General features: G+C 45.2%; 1 pseudogene; it reads right to left on the bottom strand.

The window, feature by feature from the left end:
• Positions 1–19,755, bottom strand: part of LOC119357692 — a 41,024-nt pseudogene extending 21,269 nt beyond the window's left edge.
• Between the last annotated feature and the right edge of the window lie 532 nt (positions 19,756–20,287).

Below are 20,287 nucleotides of genomic sequence, written 5' to 3'. Positions count from 1 at the left end.
GCCTAAGTTATAAAAATCCTACCGAGTGGTGAGCCAGACTCCCACTCGGAGGCTTAGCTGCGAATCCGTTTCGCCTAAGTTATCAAAATCCTACCGAGTGGTAAGCCAGACTTTCACTCGGGGGCTTAGCTGCAGCCCTGTGCTCGCCTAAGTTGTAAAAAATTCTACCGAGTGAAGAGCAAGCCTCTCACTCGGGGGCTTAGCTGCAGTCCAAGCACTCGCCTAAGTTACAAAAATCCTACCGAGTGAAGAGCAACCCTCTCACTCGGAGGCTTAGCTGCAGTCCAAGCACTCGCCTAAGTTATAAAAATCCTACCGAGTGAAGAGCAAACCTCTCACTCGGAGGCTTAGCTGCAGCCCAGTGCTAGCCCAAGTTATCAAAATCCTACCGAGTGAAGAGTAAACCCCTCACTCGGGGGCTTAGCTGCAGCCCAGTGCTCGCCTAAGTTATAGAAATCCTACCGAGTGGTAAGCCGGGCTTCCACTCGGAGGCTTAGCCGCAGCCCAGTGCTCGCCTAAGTGGACTAAAGAATAAGTCGATTGCAGTAAAGGCGCCTTGCTTTGAACCTGCAAAAGACATTTCGAGCCAAAAGCAATCGTATTCAAGCACCAAATTCAAGTTTGAATCGATATCTAAAGGAACCGAAAGTGCTCAGGCGTTAAGCCTGTTAAGGTTTATCGGTTACAATTCCACTCGGCATACCGAGGCAAATTTAAAGCGTCGAGCCAGAAGAAGTTTTTTTACCCCTCCTGTGGAGGGCTGGAAGGTGCAACGAACTCATCAAGGTCAATTCCGTCGGCGATCCGAGTGGCAGCCGCAAGGAAAGTTTCCATAAAGGACCTGAAGTCGTGTTTCTTGGTGTTGGCCACCCGAAGGGCCGCCAGCTTCTCTTCTCGCGCATCTTTACAGTGGACTCGGGCCAGACACAGAGCAACATCTGCACCACACCGAGCCGAGGACTTCTTCCATTCCTGCACTCGACCAGGGATCGTGTTCAAGCGGGCCATCAGCGACTCAAGGTCATTCTGAAGTGTCTCCCCAGGCCAGAGCGTCGAGTCGATGCGAGATGTGGCGGCCTTCAGCCTTGCGAGATAGTCCACGACAGCTGCAACACGAGACTCCAGTCGGAAAACATCCATGGCAACTTCGTCGTTCACCGGAGAATTGACGGGGTCGAGGTTTGGCTCCAGCCGGCTAGTTTCTTCTTCAAAGTTTTGGCAAAATTCTGCAAGGATGATCACTGAGTCAAGGGAATGGCCGAATGGAAAAACCACGATTGGAAATGTTTGCCGAGCATAGAGGTTTACCTTCAAGCATAAGAAACAGCTTCTTGGCAAGACCACTCAGGAAGGCCTCCAGATCATTTTTCTTCCCAGTCAACTTACTGACTTGGTCGGTCAGGGCAGCTTTATCAGTTTTTAGTCGACTAACCTCCTTGTTGGCGATCCCAAGAGCAGCTTTCAGATTGGTATTGTCTTGTTCAAGCTTGGTGACTGAAGCTAACTTCTCGTCAGCAAGCTTGATCTTCTCAGCTAGTTCGAGGTCTTTCTTCTGTTGGGCCTCCCTTACCTTACCTGCAAGTTACAGCAAGATCAGATTTTGAAGCAAGCAAGGGGAAAAGCAGTCGTCAGGGTCTCACCAAACATACCTTAGGTCTCCTCCTTTGCCTTCGTCAGCTTCTCCTGAACCAGCTTCAAGCTCAGCTCGAGGTGAGTGTGCTTGTTTTCCAGCTCAGAGTAGCGAGCCACAAGATCACAGGAGTTCTACGAAGAACCAATCGACTAAATGTCAAATATAATTCACTTCCGAGTGAAAAAGGAAAAATCACACGTTTCTAAGACTACAGCCGAATACAAGCATTCGACCGTAGTCTCGGGGACTACACCCAGTGGGTGCACTCAGCGTGCCCCCACTAATCCTGTTGAAGATAAAGTCGACCAGTCGACCTCAAAAAAGAGAGAGAGAGAGATGTATTCTTTAAGACTGTAATCAACTGCAAGCAGTCGACCACAGTCTCGGGGACTACACCCAGTGGGTGCACTCAGCGTGCCCCCACTAACACGGAGTTTAATCGACACACCCAGTGGGTGACTACTATAAATTCCGGAAAGGAAAAGTTTTTGGTAGCATATCCAACAGAACAAACGGTGGTCGACTGACCTGAACATTGCTTTGGAGGGCAGAACTGGCGTCATAAGCTGCCTGGCTCGCATCCCGGATGGTCTTCAACTGCTCCATCATGATTCCCGCTTGGCGTATCGCCTCCTTCGCCGCGCCAGCTTGGTCCTCTGGGACGTGGTGCGTCGTGAAGAGGGAGGGCTGCTGAGCACTCGTCAATGGATCTGCGAAGGACACTGTGTGTCGAGTGGTGTTCTCTTCCTCCGCAATAAGAATCTCAGGCGCCGTCACATCCTGGGGCACCTTGCTGGCGGACGCTTTCCTACTCCTTCTGCGCTTCAGCGGTTCCTCATCCTCATCATCATCAGGGAGATTGATAACAGCATTGGGTGGAGCTACGGAGAAGAATCAGGATCAGAGATCGTGAGTCAGTCGACTAAAAACGGCGTTAAGAATATAGTACCTGGTTTTGAAGTTGCTGCGTCCTCCATCTCATGGTCATCAGCCCGGGCTGAGGTCTCAGAAGTAGCAGCACTGCAGCTCCAAAGAATCAGTCGACTAACTTCAGCGTCAACCAGAGACAAAGTTCACACAAAATAAGAAGACTTAAGCAGCACGATTACCCTGATATGGTGGGGATGGACACCTTCATCTTCGGCAGGAGCTTGATTGGCTTCGACGGGGCCGCCCTGGGCTGCTTCGGCGCCTTTTCAGTCGGCACTGGAGAGGTGGTCCGAGGGCGTTTGGTCGACTGAGCAGCGGTCGCAACCCCCTTACCACGTTCAGTCGAAGGGTCGTGGACAAGCTTCGACCGCCTTTCTGAGCGCGGTGGTATGACCTCCTCCTCCTCTTCTTCCTCGTCTTCAACGTCATCTTCATCACCGTCATCATCATCATCGTCATCATCATCCTCAGCAACGTCCGAGTCCCATTCCTCCTCTTCCTGGCTCTCGCCCCCACTCGCCTCACCCTCCTCAGTCGGAGCTTGTGCCCCATTGGGCATCGAGTACAGCTCGGTGAGGGCCTAGCAGATATCAAGACAAGGATCAGTCGACCAGTCGGCAGGATAAACAGAAATGAATGTGACAAGAACACAGTGGAGAGCAGAACAAGCGTACCTTGTTTGGATCGCTGTTGTGGTCGAGTGGAGGAATCCTTCTGGCTCCGCGTGGGTTATCCTTGTTTCCGGTAACGGCTGCCATCCATCTTTCCAGAGTGACATCGTCGACTGCTTCTGGATGGACTCGAGTCTCGTCTTCAGTCCCACAGTACAACCACATGCAGTGGCTCCGGAACTGAAGGGGCTGGATGCGACGCCTAAGGAAGACCTCCAGGAGATCCATGCCCGTCACTCCCTCCCGAACCAACTGCACCACGCGCTCCATCAACATCTTCACGTCAGCTTTCTCCTCCGGAATCAACTTCAGAGAGGAGGGCTTGTTCACTCGGTCCATGGTAAACTGAGGGAGTCCACTCGACTGCCCCGGCGTCGACTGGTCCTGGCAGTAGAACCAGGTCGACTGCCAGCCTCTGACTGACTTGGGAAAGGTCATGGGCGGGAAGGTGCTCTTATTCCTCACCTGGATCCCCAGACCCCCACACATTTGGACGACTCGGGTTCTTTCATCGCCTGGGCTCGCCTTCTTCACAGTCTGAGAGCGACACGTGAATATATGCTTGAACAAACCCCAGTGCGGTCGACAGCCCAGGAAACCCTCACACATGGACACGAACGCGGCAAGATAGGCGATAGAATTTGGGGTAAAGTGGTGGAGCTGCGCTCCAAAGAAGTTCAAGAAGCCACGGAAGAAAATACTCGGCGGCAAAGAAAATCCACGATCAACATGGGTGGCCAAGAGCACGCACTCACCCTCTTCTGGCTGGGGCTGCCACTCCTTCCCCGGAAGCCTCGCAGCTCCATGAGGGATCAAGCCCTCGTTGGCCATGTCGAGGAGATCTTTTTCTGTGATGGTCGACTGGATCCAGTCTCCTTGGACCCAGCCCTTCGGCAGGCGGGATCTGGACGAAGACCCGCCGCGGCTGGTAGATCTCCCCTTCGCCTTCTCCGACGCCGACGCCTTCTTCGCACGTTCCAGCGCCGCCGTCTTCTCCTTGGCCATGGTTGCCGGCGAGATGTGCGAGGGGAAGTTGTGCGGGGGCGAGAGCGAGCGCGCTGGACGGGGACGAAGGAAGCAGAGAGAGAGAGAATGCTGAGGCACAGTACAAAAATCCTCGCCGGGCGCATTTATAAGGTCCCTTCCGAGTGGATGACAGGTGGGCCCGGTCGATCTAATCATATCCAGGAACAGTTATGCAGACGGGATACGTGGCGAAGAAAGCGGCGCGGAGATCGAGGCGTCTATGTCCCGTCCCATCCGAACGCCGCGGTCCGCTCCGCTTCGTGCGCGTCCCCAAATTTCGCATCCCGCGAAATCCGCGAACAGCAGATCAGTCTGTCAGACACGGGGTTTCCCACGATCCGTCGCTCGGGGATCGTCGAAGCCCGAAAGATCACTCGACGAAAGAAGAGAATGGATCGAGTCGACTGAAGACAAGTTGCTCACTATCGACGAAGAGATTCTTTGATCCAGAACAACGCACGACCAGTGTGCAAAGGTTAATCGGAAACAACATCAACTCCTTCCTCACTCGAAGCCTCAATCCATTCGGGGGCTAATGATGGGGTCATGTACCTAGGGTAGGGTCATGAACCTTATCTAAGTACCTTACCCAAGGACACCCTTAGAAGAGGTCGCCTTCCAGTCGACCAACGAGGGACTCACTCGACTGACTTGAAGGACTCGACCATGAAGACTCACTCGACCACCAGAAGGTCAAGAGGCACTCTGCACTGCAACGGCCTATAATTAAGTAGACTTTATGGTAGTAAAGACACTTTATGTGGGGCGTTATCAGTAACGCCCCGGACTTAACTCACCTTAAACCCTCTCCTACGTGGGCTGACTGGGGTCCCGGCGCACTCTATATAAGCCACCCCCCTCCACAGGTAGAGGGGTTCGACACCTTGTAACTCATATACTCATAATCCACTCGACTGCCTCCGGGCTCCGAGACGTAGGGCTATTACTTCCTCTGAGAAGGGCCTGAACTCGTACATCCCTTGTGTTTACAACCTCTCCATAGCTAGGACCTTGCCTCTCCATACCTACCCCCACTCTACTGTCAGGCTTAGAACCACGACACCGGTCCTAAGGGAGGGGGGCAGAAGGGGCGGCCGCCCCGGGCCCCCAACTTCCAGGGGGCCCCCTCCCAGGTGCACAACGAGGCAGGGAGTCAAGGGACGCAACCCACAACTTCTTCGTCTGGTCTTCCTGTGTTGAATAGCCCAAAAATTTCTATGTAAGGCCTGCATGGTATAACTACGCTAAGGGGCCTGGCCCAACTAGTTGCAGCTACACAGTTGGAGATGCTTGGCAAACAGACGCATCGACAAAGCCAGACAGGCATCACGCGCCGCCGCCGCCTTTTCGCCCGAAGCGGCGAAGCCCTAGATCGCGGCGGGAAAGAAGCTAGCTGGAGGAGGAGGCCCTAATCAGAACGGAGCTTGGCTGCGCTGCGTGTTGCTTTGGGAGGAGCTGTGTCCCGTTGCTTTGTGGATGTAAGAGTTGCCGGTCGGGTCGATGTTTTCCGCCGTATGTTTCATTAACTGCTATGATTCTGCATTTTGATAATGCTATTCCTGTGATGTACAGATCTCAAACAGATCAAGAACGAGGAGTGGTGCTATAGATGTTGATATGAAATGTACAATGACTGTAGAAATCGGGTAAATAACTCTGGATTTACTCATTTTTTCACAATTAGGTAAGAGTAAATTTGCACTATCACAATATTGTTGATTTGATCTTTGAAGATACAAACTAATAATTATATCATTTATATGAATATGTTCACCTATCAAAATACCTTGAATATTGCTATTTGGAATAACAATCTTACTATTAGTCCATCCAAGGACTACTCAGTATTTTTGATTATTTATGGAGTCGCTTGTCTCTGGGCCTTTTGTTACAATTAATGTATTTATATAGTTGTAGTACATGACATTAAACATGACTTTGCATTTCTGAGATATCTTGTGATAGACACACACACATACCTTTCTCTACTTCCTACATAGGCCATTAAATATAACTTTAGTAACTCGCAATATCGTCGTGACATAGATCCCCAAGCATTTATTGGACATTTCGAATGTATACATACGTTAGTTATTATTTTTGAGATGATTTTGTTAAGGGCCCTAAAATTTTGTTTCGCCCCGGGCCCCCAAAATCTCAGGACTGGCCCTGAGTCTGAGTCAACAGGCTTGGGAGCTGGTGGTCTAGTCATACGAATAAAGTGGTCAATCGTTTCCTCATGCACTTTCTCCCTTGGCGGCGGTGCCGATTTCGGTTCAAAATGGGCGTCCACTTGGCCCTTCACTATGGCTGCGTTTTGCTCCTCGATCATGTCGTAAGGCCTCTCAGGAAGAGGAGCGAGGCTTGGACCATATTTATATCGCTTGCCTCCGCCTGTACCTCCTGTAATACCCCGACTCGTAGCGCTACGCACCATAGCTGCGGCATCATAATCATAGTTCATGACTTCATCAGCTCGGTAGTCGAGATCGAATATCTTATCATCACCCTCCCCGGTATTGTTCAGAAATTGGGAGCCGTCGTCTGCTTCATTCAGATCATCTGGCCTACGAGGGTTGCGCATGATCTCGAACAGGGCCTCTTCTTCCTCTCTGCCGGTATTATCCGCCATAGCTTTTTTTAACTAATCCAGAAGAAATATAAAACAATTTAGTATTCAAATTACAATGCATGGATGCAATCAATAAGAAAAAACTGAATCATATAGTACATATATAATATGCATGGTCTCGAATAATATATAATATCGAATACATCGTCTTGAATAATATATAATCTCGAATACATCGTCTCTAATAATATATATAATCTCGAATACATCGTCTCGAATATTATATATCGAATACATAACTGGCTAGGTAGCTAATAAAGATCGAATACTACAGAAGAATCTAGGCCACTCGCGGTTCCTAAGGCGCGGGTGGTGGACAGCCAAAGAGAAGGAACCATCACAGGATCATCTCTCCGATCATCTGCCCAAACAACCCGCCAGGTATTGGAGAACCTGACGTCCATAGCAGTCATGTAGCGACGGATATGCTCGTCCTCCTCTCTGACACGGCGACGCACCACCTCTGGCGGGGCCGGCTCCCTCTGCACCGAATGTGGCCCACGCGAACGCCACCAAAGGATATCAGGGTCGACGACGGGACCCGGAGCCGGGTTCCTCACCAAGCGGCGCGCCCCTGAATGTAGCACCTCCCAGTGCCAGCCCGGCGGAGCCCAGTCCCGGACATGGGTCCTCTGAAGCAGGACGTCGTCGCGAACGGGTCGACGGCGAGGATGCGGGCCGGGCATCGTCGAGAAAAAATACTATACGCCGCAAAAGTAACATTTTTTAAATGATTGGATTGTGACTTATATGCAAATTCTAAATTTCTATAACTAAAATTATAAGAAACTAAAAACTAACATTTTTATAACATTTCTAACATTTCTATAACAATTTGAAATTAATCAAATTCATCTAGCTAAAACTAACATTTCTAAAATTTCTAACATTTCTAACATTTCTATATACTATTTGACATTAATATAATATATATATATATTTACTTAATTCATCTAAAACATTTGTATAAAACAGAAAAAAAAAAACTAAAAACAGAATCGTGTGTTTGTGTGTTTGCGTGTGTGTGCGTGCGTGTGTGTGTGTGTGTGTGCATGCGCGCACGCGTGCGCATGTGCACCTACGGCGCCTGCGGCGTGGCGGCTTCGATTGGAGGGAGGAGAGGGGCCGAGGAGAGGGGCTCACAGCGCGGGCGACGGCCACGGCGACGGCGAGGCGACCGGACGACGATGCAGAGGGGACGGGGGCGGGGGCGACGGCGACGAGGACGGAGACGGGGGCGGCGACGAGGGGCGACAATGAGGCAGAGGAGATAAGAAGCTGAGGGAGAACAAACTGACAAATTTATTTGAAATGTTTTCTTATATAGAACCCACATTTAGTACTGGTTAGAGCCACCAACCGATACTAAAGGTCTGTTTTGGCCAAGCGAAGCGGTGGGAACCGCACCCCTTTTAGTACGGGTGGTGGCTCCAACCGGTACTAAAGGGGGTGCGTTGCCAGGCGAGGGGCGCAAAGTTTAGTCCCACCTCGTCGGGCGAAGGGCACCCGCACTGGTTTATAAACCCAGCCGCGGCTGCTCCCTCGAACTCTTCTGTATAGCAGGTTTCTGGGCCTAACTATGGCGCGCTGTCCTGTGAGCCTGTTGGGCTTTCTCGGCCTGAATTTGCACACCCGAGGTCTGACAGGCCCACTGGGTAGCGCCCCCACAATTTTTTATATAGGTTTTTCTTTTCTGCATTATTTATTTTCTTCTATTTATTTCTGAGTAATTTTTTATATAGTTTTTTCTTTTACGCATTGTTTATTTTCTTCTATTTGTAGTGCTTTTAAGAGTTCATTTATAGTGCTTTTCAATTTCAGGGTCATTTAGCTCAAAACAAATTAGTAAACGCATTAAAAATAGCAAATTATGTCAGAGAGGATTGAAAGTTGATGTCGTGGCTTTGAATGGTGCCTGCTGAATGCAAAAAAAGTCTGAAGTTATAATAAGTTATTAAAATTTTGAATTGCCGGTGTAACAGTCGAGTTCTCGTGTGGAACCCTGATACTTCGAATGAGATTGTCCAGTTTGTACATGAAGTGCGTCCAGTTTTTGTCGTGACTCTCTCTACTCTTTTGCACATGCTATGTGGGTGAAATTATGATACCATGCCAAGTTTCAACATTTTCAGATTTCCTTTTCTAGTGATTTTCAATTTCACGGTCATTTAGCTCTCTAAACAAATCGGTAAATGACTGAAAAGGAGCAAATGATGTCTGAAAGGGTTGAAAATTGATGGCGTCGCTTTGAATGCTACATACTGAACGAAAAAAAATTCTGGAGTTCAAATAAGTTTAAAAAAATGAAGTAACCGTGTAACAGATGAGTTCTCGTCCGAAACCCTAATACTTTAAAAAAGATTGTCCAGTTTATACACGAAGTGCGTCCAATTTTTGCCGTGACCCTCTCTACTCTTTTGCACATGCTATGTGGGTGAAATGATGATACCATGCCAAGTTTCAACATTTTCAGAGTTCATTTTGTAGTGATTTTCAATTTCACGGTCATTTAGCTCTCTAAACAAATCGGTAAATGACTGAAAAAGAGAAAATGATGTCAGAAAGGGTTGAAAATTGATGACATCGATTTGAATGTTGCATACTGAGCGCAAAAAAGTCTAAGGTTCAAACAAGTTTAAAAAGGTGAAGTAACCGTGTACAGATGAGTTCTCGTCCGAAACCCTGATACTCCAAAAGAGATTGTCCAGTTTGTACATGAAATGCATCCAGTTTTTGCCGTAACCCTCTCTACTCTTTTGCACATGCTATATGGTTGAAATGATGATACCATGCCAAGTTTCCACATTTTCAGAGTTTATTTTGTAGTGATTTTCAGTTTTACGGTCATTTAGCTCTCTAAACAAATCGGTAAATGACTGAAAAAATAGGAAATGATATCAGAAAGTGTTGAAAATTGATGACGTCGCTTTGAATGGTGCATACAGAACGCAAAAAAAGTCTGGAGTTCAAATAAGATTAGAAAAATAAAGTGTCAGTGTAACAGATGAGTTCTCGTCCGAAATCCTGATACTCCGAAAGAGATTGTCTAATTTGTACATGAAGTGCGTCCAATTTTTCCCGAGTGAGTGAAGAGAGTGAGGGCATAAACATGTCAGCAGAGAGTGAGGGGCGGTCGGCGGGGGAGGACTAGCGCGGGGGGGTTGAGGGGGAGACCGAGTGAGTGGAGAGAGTGAGGGCATAAACATGTAAAAATATACATCAAAAATACATTGATTATCAATGATCTTTTTGTGTACAATCTGAATTATCAATATGAGTCCTTAACGGTTTAGAAACCGGTGAAGACTCATATTGCAACCACAAATTCTATACATAGAGTTCAATGAAGACCAAGTGTTTGTGATAGTTTGAGAATTAACATATTTAAGATGGTAAAAATCTTGCTAGGGAGCGAGGTGGGACTAAAAACAGCCTGCCACAACCTCTTTACTACCTGTTCATGCCACGAACCGGTACTAAAGGGGCTGGCCGAGCCCCAGCCCCGGGCCCCAGCCTCTTTAGTACCGATTCGTGGCATGAACCGGCACTAAAAGTTCGCACTGAACCGATACTAAAGATCTTCTCCCGCCTAGCCGTTTGAACCGGCACTAATGGACAAGTGCCGGCTCAAATGCAAACCGACACTAATGTGTCTCACATTTGACCCTTTTTCTACTAGTGACCGGAGCTGGTGAGGAAGTCGGAGACAGGGTGCATCGACATGATGGGCGACCTGTCTCCATCGGCGATGTGCTGGATGTACGGCTTGAGAGCGCCGTACGACACCACCGGCACCTTAGCCCGAAAGGTGGCACGGTTGGTGGGGCCGCCGCAGTCCGGTCCGGGAGGTACTCCGTGGCGGCGTTTCGAGAGAGGATCTCCGCCAGGACTCGCTCTTGCACGGCGCCCACGTTGGAGGTCATCTCCTCGATGAGACGGAGGTTCTCGACGTCCTTCTCTTCCGCCTCCGACGCCATTGTTGATGAGGCTGGTCTCCGGCCGGCAGGCGCCTTTTCCTCACTCAGGAACACGTACTAGCAACGAAAGCTAGCGCTAGGAGCTACAAAACGTCTATACTATGCTGTGATCCGTCATTAAGCTTTCTCTTCTATTTATAAATGGGTTATCAGTCTCGAAATAAGGTGTTCTAACGGCGGTAGTGCTTGCTCTCAAAAATTTGATGTGATTTTTATTATATTTGATGCGTTTTGTACTTCCCATGAACTTGATAATAGACTGGATCAGTACCGCAAAAAAAAAATCATGATAAGTACAAATCACAAGAATACACTATGCTGCTATGATACAAACCGACAGCATATACGGCAAGCATGTGCGGGAGGCGATTCGAGGCAACGGTATCTTTTCTTTTTACTTTCAGTTTTGAATCGGTTATATCAAACTGAAAGTCCAAGTTATGTTTCATATGTATATTCTTGTTTCTTATGATGAGAGAGCTTTGAAATAAAACACTTTTGAATCCGTAATTCATTTCTGAGCCCGGGCTCAGCTGCACCCACCTCGATAAAAAAACTCAAAACAAATACTAGAAAAATTTCAAAAACTCAAAAAAAATGTGTCATAGATATTTTGATGTGTGAGGTTCGCTCTAATTTTCAAATCTTCTGGACATCTGAGCAGCTGTCGATAAAAAAGATAAATCCGGGATCCGTAAAAATGTTTACTGTTCTTTCACTGTTCTACCTGATTTGTTTTTCTTTTTGCAGAGAGCTGCTCAGATGTCCAAATGATCTAAAAATTAGAGCGAACTTCACGCATCAAATTATCTACCACACAAAAAAATAATTTTTTTAAAATTTTTCTAGTATTGTTTTTGATTTTTTTACTAACCAGATGCAGATGAGTCTGAGCACCGAAACACTGCACTCCTTTTGAATACGTTTTAGTAGAAAAAGTTAAAACTTTTCTAAGTTTCGACTGCTGAAACTTGATACAACGATTTAAAATTTATTGAGTTTTAGAAACTACTTTCTTCGTCTCATAATATAAGATTTTTTTGGCACTACACTAATATCAAAAAACATTTTACATTATAAGATGGAGAGCGTAAAACTTAAAACCATGCAAGAGATCAAACGAGTTTGCGGACCACAAAGCAAACATGTTGCCGACATGGCTGTGCAGGTGCGTGTCTCCTCAACTGTGTGCCCATGTGAACTACGGAAGTTGTTCTCCAAATTTTGCTTAGTATGGCACAAAAGTTGTTCTCCATCGTTTTGGCTTTACATAATCCTTGGGCTAAGTACCCCGTGTCTTCTGCTCCGGTCAACACCCTCACACCAGCTTGCGTACATGTATTAGTGTAGCCGTCCCTTTGCTAACTTTACTCTCCAAAATCACTGCAATGATAGCGTATCCACAAAAAAATTACATATTCCTGTCGGATTTCGAGTTCCGCAGACCCTTGAGAGGATTGAACTCTAGGATGCATGCGAAAAACTCAACCTCTCCAATCTGCCTACTCGCCAATCTCACGGCCTAACTCGACGAACTCAAAGGAAAGAGGACATGGCAGTTTACCCAGGTTTGTGCCACCATGCGGTGTAAAACCTCATACTTGGTGCTATCCATCCGAGTATCTTACATTTCATCCCCTAAATTCATAAAAATCATGCAAAAGAGATCCTACGTACTACGCACATCACGTTAGCCTAACTACACTTCGTCGTCGGAGATGTTCACAATGTCGGTGCTGGGCACCGGGTAGATGGACACGTATGAGGGCTCCTCCTTCTTCTCCATATACGCGAGCATCTCATCGATGTCCGCGGCGTGCTCCGCCTCCACCTCCTCCACCTTCCCATGATTTGAGAGAGACACATCGAACTACCTGTAAAGGACACCATGTTCTAAAATTGCCCTCTTGGTAAGAACGAACCAGGCACCACATCATTGTTGCATTAACGAGGATAGAGTACAGAGCATCTCTAACAAAGAAAGTGTCATACATGTGTTTGGCATTTAACACCGCCTAGTCTGACTGGTCACTAGCCAGTGAGCTCGATCCGCCGACTCGCCGCCTAATCGACTGGTCACTTGACGTACGGGAGTACGGGGCATTTCAAACGTACAAATCTCATGGAGTTGTCATGTATCACGGGTCGATCTGCTGCCTAATCGACTGCTCACCAGACAGTAAGATCTTCCGGACAATCGGCAAGACGCGGACAGGGTCGCAAAGCGCTAAACGTACAGTGGCCGGAAACTTGCACATGATGGTGACGATGAAGACAGCCGAGCCTCCGTTTAACACATGGCTCGGGCATGGCGTGTGCGGTGGTGTTGTTGCCGCCAAAATTCTCTATTCCCAGCACCAGCACGTGTCTATGCACCGTAAGAAAGGGTATCCAATGAATCATTGAGCTCATAGTCTGACGAAACCAGCTCTTGTATCAAGTTCTTCGGCCTCGCATGCCTAGTACAGAAAAACACGTTGTTTATTGCTCATTTGTTGGCATCTATTGTACTTTCATACAGGAAATTTTAGACTACCCATGATAAGAGTAACATATATGATAACATCACATATATCTAAAAAAATAGATGATGTGACAAGTAATTAATGAAAAAAAAGCATATGGTAACATAGCTAGTTACTAATAGTATGAGTAACATCACACATATCAAAGCAAGATGAGTCTAAATGAAGTGTTACATGACACCACATATATGTTACTCCCCACTATAAAGATAGTAACATAGACTAGCAACATATGCATGTTAGTAGTCTCCCACTGTAGCTAGTCTTACTAAACGTCAAGAGGCCACATGGCAATTGACTGTGAGCAGCTCTACGTACATAATTAAAAACAGTTTTGCTAAAGCACATCTAGATATGCCATAAGTATTGCACATCTAAGTCATATGCCAATGATTTTACATGAAGATTTGTGCAACCATTTTTATAGTTTTTTTTTCTTTTTTTCTAGTTTGATTGAGTTACTTAGATGTGTAATAACTATAGCACATCTAGATGTGCTCTAGACACATCCTCTTTCTTTACAGAGGGAGTACGTAGAGTTGCTCATCCTTAGCTGTCTAGGTGTCTCACGTTATTCGTGACACGGTCTAGGTATCATGTGTCTCATCTCCTTGACTTTCTTGGCTGGATTTCAAGCTAGGCGAGCTTAGCACCGTGTTGTATTCTTTGCTCTGTTCTTCCCACACCGGGTGTGGTGTCGCTTCTCTCTCCTTTGCAGCGGCGGAGATGCACCACTAAACTATGGGGTCAAATTTTCAGGCGATGATGTATTGAATAAAGGTGTGTTCCACAAATTGTGAGACGGATTATCGCACATGATAGAAGTTGGTGTATAAAAAATGCAATAGTTAAAATGCTTAACGTAATGATAGAACAAAGGACAAACTTATTGAAAAGGATGTCTTGCATTTCCAGATTCCAAAACACACATTAGACATCAAGGTTCAGTAACCTACAAGTTATGAAATATAATTAAACTTTCAAGTAGAACATAATAAAATGCTCATATCAAAGCACTTAGATTGCTAAATATTTAGAAGTTACCTTTAGTATATCCTCTTCCTCTGAGCCAACCACTTGATCATTGGTGAGCTTTTCTATTTTTTCCTTTTTCACATAACAAATAACATTTTCAACTTGTAATTATTGTGGCGATTATGCAAACAAGTTTTGACAAGTTTCATAGACGACAAGCACCTCTCAAGTGTAAAAGTAGAAAATATGCAACACAATTACTAGTTTCAACAACTCCCCGCAAAAAAATTACTAGTTTCAACAACTTATAAAACAAAGGATGCATAGTAATAGCCGATAAACTAATAAAGTTTACCTAGTTATTCGAAGTTAAAACAATAACTAATGCCCTAAGTTTTGCCAAAACACATACATTTAAACATATTAAGATAAGATTTAGTCTACTAGCTACAAGTTCACATATATGCAATTGTTGCAACTTGTAAAAATATTTAGGAAAAACAACACAAAATGGGATTCTGGAAAGAATTTGAATCAAGTGGAAACTGTAAAAACATATTGCTATTTTTCTAGAGAAAGAGGGGATGATAAAATTACGGTGTGCAGTGATAATGTGGGAGGCGTAGGCATGGCCGCTGCACCGTTCGCTTTGGTGTCGTCGATTGGTGGCCTACCGACTGCCGCTGCCCTGCATACGAGTGAGCCGACCACCAAACCCTGAGGAACAGATCGGTTTGATGGATCGATTGCCGCCGCTGCGCTGTGCGCGCCTGGTCGGTAGTTGGGACAGAATAGGAGATGACGAGATGGGGCCGAGTCGCTTTTTTAAGACGTATCCCTAGGAGGAGAAGCGAGAGGATCAATGGACATGGAGTTTCTACTCCCGAGCTTAAATGCTCCCTTATGAACAGTGAAATTGAAATTATAATAAGAAATCAAAAGAAATTTAAAAAATAAAAAAGTATGATTTTTCTGTGGTAAACATTGACAAATGTTGTGTATGCTTGAAAATTTTCAGCACGAAATGGCATTCTTAGAACTTGTGGCAAAAAAACATAACAATGTTCCAAAAATGCTAGTTTTGAAAACATTTTGGAGTACTGATTTTACTTTTTAGCCACGCCTTCCACAAATGTCATTATATGTTGAAATTTTGCAGCATACAAAACATTTGCCAAAGTTTAACCCAAATCTTTTACAAGTTTTTTTTAGCTTTTTTACTATTTTTTTGATTTTACTGTTCATAAGGGAGCATTTGAGCTTAGGAGTAGAATAGGACTTTCAGAGGTAATTCATGGGTTTGTTCCGCTTTTAATAGATCATAGTCAAAATAGTATTGCTTGTAGTCTAGCTAATGTAGGGAGAACTGGAGGTAGCACCGCCTGTTGGTTGCACCAGGTTCCAGACAGTACCATACAGCTTGTATTAGCGGGCTGTAATGCTATTTCTAAGGAATAAGAACCCACTTTATTCGCAAAAAAAAAAGAATAGGACTTTCAGAGGATCGATCATATCTACGGGCCATCAATCGCGTGTGACGCCGGACGGTCAACGAGCGTACATTTTTATAAGCAATCAGCAAGGGCAAATCCTAGGCATTTCCTATTTGGCGCCGGTTATAGCTGTTTCTGCAAACCGGCGCCTGCAGCGGCGCTACTTGGGCTCGGCCCAACTTCTATTTTTCCTGTTTTTGCAAACCGGCGCTTGCAGCGGCGCTACTTGGGCTCGGCCCAACTTCTAATTTTCCTGTTTCTTAAACTCTAGATAAAACTACAAAAAGGGCGTGCAAGCTAGGATTCGGACGTGCGTTGCCGGTTACCAAGTATCAACGTATAACCAACTCGACCACTTAACCAGATGAGCTGAAATACATGTTTTCCTCAATTTATTTATTGTTCTTTTTCCTTTTTTCTTTTTCTTTTGCTTTTTTTCTCTATCCTTTTTTACTTTCTTTTTTCGAAATTTGTAATTGTTTTCTTCAAATAGATGGACTTCTTCTCTAAATCCATGAACTAAATCTTTCGAAACTCGTGAACTTTTTTCAAATTGATGAACCATTTTCAGAATAGAGGAACTTATTTTTCAAATTTGATGAACTATTTCTTAAAATCGATGAACTTTTTTCGCAAAATCGATGAACTTTTTCTCAAAATCGATGAACTTTTTTCAATTTACGTGAACTTATTTTCAAAATCGATGAACTTTTTTCAATTTAGGTGAACTTTTTCATATTCGATGAACTTTTTTCAAATTCAATGAATTTTTTTCTCTAAATCGTTGATTTTTGTTTCAAATTTGATGAACCTTTTCAAAATCTATGGACTTTTTTGAAATTTGATGAACTTTTTTTCAAAGTTGATGAACTTTTTTCAAATTGGTGAACTTCTTTTCAAAGTCGATGAACTTTGATGAAGTTGGTGAACTTTTTTTCAAAGTCGATGAACTTTAGTCAAATTAATGAACTTTTGTTTCTAATTTGATGAACTTTTTTTTGAAATCGATGAACGCTTTTCAACTTTGCTGAATGTTTTTCAAATCTGATGGACTTTTTTTTCAAATTCAGAAACCTTTTCCATTTTTGCGAACTATTTTCAAAAAAAATTCAATTCATGGTTTTTGTGAATGCTTTTTCAAATTTATGTTTTGTTTATTCAAATAATTTATAGCTGGTATATAATACTACTATATGGTTAATATTTGTACTAAAGGAAGGCCAAATAGCGTTGTTTCCCCAAAAAGATAACAAAGGTAGCCTGTCTTAGTGGTTAACGCGCCTGGCGTTCTAGTAAGCGGCCGAAGTTCGATTCCCAGACCGGCCGAATAAACATGGATCTTTTTCCTTCGCGTTTGCCTCTCAACTGGTTGCTGGGCCGGCTCGCTGCGCGTCTCACGTGGGCGCCAGTAGCGCGAACTGGCGCCTCCAGCACTGACTAGGAGCTCCCCAAATCCTAAACGTCGCCATTTGCGCCCGTTTTAGTTGTTTTCCCTAACCCTAACAGGCGCATACCCCCCGCAGCGACTTGGGCTCGGCCCATCATGTTTTTTTTCTGCTCTTATCCCGTAAAAAAAGGTTGGAAAGCGCGCAGGCAGGACTCGAAACGACGATTTCTGCATTGTACGTAAGCTGCAGCAACCAACTGGCCAACCACATCAGATGTGTTCATTTCCACCTCCTTCCCCCTTTTCTTCTTTCCTTTTCCCCTTTTTCTGTTCCTTTTCCTCCTTTGTTGGAACAGTTTTGTTTATTTTTTCTTTTTCTTTGTTAAATACGTGAACTCTTTCAATTTGCTGAACTTTTTTTTATCAAAATCCAATGAACCTTTTCAAATTCGTGAACTATTTTTTCAAAATTGATGAACTCTTTTACAAAACAAATATTTTTTTCTCCAAATCGGCGAACTTTTTTTTCAAAATCGATGAACTTTTTTCAAAATTGATGAACTCTTTTTAAAATCGATGAACTTTGTTTTTCAAAATCGATGAACTCTTTTCGAAATCGATGAACTCTTTTCAAAACCGGTGAACTCTTTTTCAAAATCGGTGAACTCTTTTTCAAAATCGATGAACTCTTTTTCGAAATTGATGAACTCTTTTCAAAATCGATGAATTCTTTTCAAAATCGATGAACTCTTTTCAAAATCGATCAAAATCGATGAACTCTTTTTCAAAATTGATGAACTTTTTTCCATTTGATGAAATCTTTTTCTTTTTTTCAAATTTGATGAACTAACTCCAATATCGTCTTTTTTCAAATGAATGAACTTTTTAGGAAAAAACGATGAACTTTTCTAAAACTCCATGATCTTGTTTTCAAATTTAGCTTTTCTTTATAAAAAAGATTTATATTGGTTTTACTAAAGAACACGTTAACTAGGGTGGTTATTCTTTGAGTGTGTGAAAGAGCTAGCTTGGTCTAGCGGTTAATTTATCAAGCCACGATTGGTGAGGTGCTAGGTTCAGTCGATCCCATATTTTTAGGAATTGTTTGTTTTCTTTTTCTTGTTTGCTTCTGTTGACTCGGTTAGTGCGCCGGCCTGCTGCGCGTCGCTAGCGGGCGCCGGTAGAGCCAGTCGACGCCTAAAGCGCTGGTTAGGAGCACCCTCAGCAAGCGTACGTTTTTTTAGGGGTATCAATGAGCGTATGTGATCATGGGCTGCTGGAAGCAACGAAGAGTGCGGGTTGGTTAGATGGGCCATGTAGCACTTCTGCTGGCCCACCCTGTTGCCTCGGGCCTTATTGCTAATAATTAGCACTAAAAATTGTTTTGGACCTAGCTTGTGCCACAGGGTTAGCCCATTGGGCTTCGCCGCTGTAAATAAATATGATAAAACCATAAAGTAAGAAATTGTAATCCAAATTATTGAATGTTATCAGGTACAATTTTTGTGATGCTAGTTTGACTCAAATGATGCAAGTAAACAACGAAACAACCTAGAAACAGTATGGTGGATGGATACAAGTAACCAAACACGTTGCTATTAGGTCAAACTGTTTCACCAATCCAATCAGAGTATTTGACGTATAAATGTGTTTCCTAGACTCTTTCATCAGAACGATTTTTTGGTTGCATTGGCTAGAGCATGCACTTTTATACGGTATCAGAGCCAAGAGGTCTTGGGTTCAAAAACCGGCTGGCGCAATTAAATTGCAGCCCATTTTTGGTTCACATTTAGGTCTGAGTAAGAGCATCTCTAGTAGAGCCCGTAAAAGACCGACCCGCAAAACTCGTTTACAGTTCACAAAAAAACAGTTTTGCGGCCGACGCGGGCTGCGATCGAGCAGACCCCACGTAGCCGACCCGTAAAACAGGATATTCTGCGATTAGCCAATTTGACAATGATTCCGACGATTGAGTTCAAATTCAAAGAATAAAACATAGTTGGCGCGCAAATAAAAACATAGTTTTCTACGACAAACGCAAAAGGACTTCATGCAAAAGCAACAACCACGTCTCATCTTGGTCTCTTTTCACTCGTCATCATGATCTTCACTCCGCACCACCGCCATCGATGCCATCGCCGCCTTTGAGTCCATCAACGACACTTGTCAGGCATTGTCGGGGTACCTCTTGCCGGGGCGGAGGGAGAGGATGAAGTCGTCGGCCTTTTCGTAGGAGCCTTCTTGCGCTTCACGCCCGAAACCTTGCCCTTCTTCTCCAGCGGCGGCAGGGCAGAACGCGCAGCGCCGGCGGCATTGGGCGCGTGTGCCTTCCCGGCGGGGCCAGCCAGATTTCGGCCCTGCACGATGATGTTGCCCTGCCGCTTGCGGACAGGCGCGGTGGTGCCTTGAGTGACGGCGGGGCGACATGGCCGACGACGAGATATGCCGGAGGGGATTGCGCGTGCGCGACATCCACGGTGATGGGGGACGGCTGGAAGGCTTCCATGGCGGCGAAGAATGGTCGGGGAAGATGGACCGGAGCGGGCGAAGGCGGGGCAATGGCGGGGAAGGGGGTGGGAAGTGGGAACGGCCGCGCGGAAATTTTCCTCGCTGTGACGCCCCCGATTCAATCGTACACTAATCATACACGCAAACGTGTACGATCAAGATCAGGGACTCACGGGAAGATATCACAACACAACTCTACAAATAAAATAAGTCATACAAGCATCATAATACAAGCCAGGGGCCTCGAGGGCTCGAATACAAGTGCTCGATCATAGACGAGTCAACGGAAGCAACAATATCTGAGTACAGACATAAGTTAAACAAGTTTGCCTTAAGAAGGCTAGCACAAACTGGGATACAGATCGAAAGAGGTGCAGGCCTCCTGCCTGGGATCCTCCTAACTACTCCTGGACGTCGTCAGCGGGCTGCACGTAGTAGTAGGCACCTCCGGTGTAGTAGGGGTCGTCGACGGTGGCGTCTGGCTCCTGGACTCCAGCATCTGGTTGCGACAACCAGAAAGAAAGGAAAGG

The sequence above is a fragment of the Triticum dicoccoides genome, chromosome 2A, assembly GCF_002162155.2.
Source record: "Triticum dicoccoides isolate Atlit2015 ecotype Zavitan chromosome 2A, WEW_v2.0, whole genome shotgun sequence".
In the NCBI taxonomy this organism is placed as follows: Eukaryota; Viridiplantae; Streptophyta; class Magnoliopsida; order Poales; family Poaceae; genus Triticum; species Triticum dicoccoides.
This window is presented reverse-complemented; position numbering and strand designations above follow the sequence as displayed.